The sequence below is a fragment of the Elephantulus edwardii genome, unplaced genomic scaffold (genome assembly GCF_000299155.1).
Source record: "Elephantulus edwardii isolate Elephantulus edwardi_28Jun2011 unplaced genomic scaffold, EleEdw1.0 scaffold00052, whole genome shotgun sequence".
NCBI classification, from domain to species: domain Eukaryota; kingdom Metazoa; phylum Chordata; class Mammalia; order Macroscelidea; family Macroscelididae; genus Elephantulus; species Elephantulus edwardii.
Window position 1 is genome coordinate 1,163,352 of NW_006399802.1, and position 2,041 is coordinate 1,165,392.

The following is a 2,041-nucleotide window of genomic DNA, read 5'->3' on the forward strand; positions in this document are numbered from 1 at the left end:
AGGTGGAGGAGATTTAAAGGGTAAAATCAGAATAACCAAATCAGAATACTAAAACTTTTTTAAAAGTTGGTATTTTTTACTAAAAATCTTAACACAAATTCCACGCTGCAGCTTTAAGAACTCTCTTTCTCTTCACAATCATCGCACAAATTCCACGCTGCAGCTTTAAGAACTCTCTTTCTCTTCACAGTCATCTCTGGATGATTTCTTCTGATTAATGTACTGTGTCCCGGACCTGAACCTCGGTCATCTCTCCTAATCTCAAGAACAGAATCAGGATATATGGTCCTCCACCCATCAAGGTTCAATACCAACAAAAATCGTCCACCCCTAGTTTATTATGGGACATGTTAGGACATGATGCTTCACCCTAGAATGACAGAGGATGCATACACATTAAGTGACTTGTTATGTGCCATTGAATACTGCAACTCATAGTAACCTTATGAACCTCTCTGCACCTGGCCCTACCCTAGGCCAACCTCATCATTGTCCAACACACCTGACCTCATTGCCACAGGCAATGTGTCAATCCACATCATGAAGGTTCTTCCTGTTTTTGCACTGGCCTTCTACCTTTTCTAGCATGATGTTCTTCTCTAAGGACTGGCCCCTACTGACAACATGCCCAAAGTATGTGAGATAGAGTTATTACCCTTACCTCCAAAGAGCACCCTGATTTCACTTTCTTCTGGACAGACTTGTATATTCTCTGGAAGCCATGGCACGTTCAATACTCTTGAACAGCACCACAACTCAAAGGCTTGTTTTTATTAAAGGCTTATTATTTTCTGTCACTCATAGTCACTGTCCAGCTTTCAGATACATAGCAAGCAATTGGATCGGCACACCTTAGTTTTTAGAATGACACTGTCACTCATTAGCACACTGGAGAGGTCCTTGACATCAGAGTTTCCTAATGCAACTTACTTTTGATTTCCTGATTGTTGGTGCCAAGGATGAAGTGACTTAGAAATAGTTAAAGACAACTTATGAGCAATAAATAGTAAGTACTGAAAGCAAACAGAAAAAGTCTAAGTGAGATGAAGTAAATGATGAAATACTTTGAGAAAATACAAACAAGCTAATAGATAAGAGAAAATGACAATAGACTTGAAGTAGATTTCACAACCATGTTTCCATAATTTGGAGATATAATTTCACAGATGTTTTCTATTTTAATGTTTATTAATTGCATCATTAAATGGGTTTAATTTTTATTTATCCTATTCTTTTTGTATAAATTTTAAAAATATTTTCTCACACTTGATACACAATTAGAGGTTACACAATGGTCACCGTATGTGTAAATGAATAGCACCTACAGCAGAACAGAAATGCTTACAAACAACAAAGTTGGAGTGAAAGGCAGTTAAGTAGAAAAACCAAGCTAAGACAACAGAGTCAAACCAAAGCAGAAAGACCTAGGGCTGATGAAGGAAAGAACCAGCTGGTGGAAGATTCTCCTACAGCAATGAAGTACACATGCAAAAGCCAGTCTGACTCTTGCACCCTCCTTGCTTTTTTAGCTGCACACTGTACTAGCACATGCCTGTAGCCCCTCAACGCCTCATCGCCATGCCTCGCAAAATTGTGGAAATTGAAGGCTTTCTATTCATGGCCAGGAGAAAGGATGCCACCAAGCTTGTCAAAATTTAAAAAAGTAAGAATAATGTGAAGTTTAAGATTCGGAACAGCAGGTACCTTTGTACTTTATATTCCAGTCATTACAAAAATGAAGTAGTCCCTGCCCCCAGCTTTGGCAGTGAAGGAGCTGAAATGAAACAACACACAGATATGAACTATAATAAAACTTTCAAAAACAAGAAAGCCAGTCTGATCCCTTAAATCAGTTTTTCAATTTCGTACTACAAAATGTTAGTTGAAATCAAGGGGTGTAAAAAATAACAAAATGGGGGAGCTCTGGTGGCCTAGTGGCAAGAAGCTGCACTGCAATCCCAGAGGAACAGAGTTCGAATCCACCAGATGCTCTGCCGGAGAAGGAGGCGCAATATCCTCCTGTACCAGTCAGATCTGATTT

At 39.1% G+C, this 2,041-nt stretch overlaps 1 pseudogene; it reads left to right on the forward strand.

Annotated features, from left to right (window-relative positions):
* Positions 1 to 1,578: 1,578 nt before the first annotated feature.
* LOC102843923 lies at positions 1,579 to 1,783 on the forward strand (annotated as a pseudogene).
* The last annotated feature ends 258 nt before the right edge of the window (positions 1,784 to 2,041 follow it).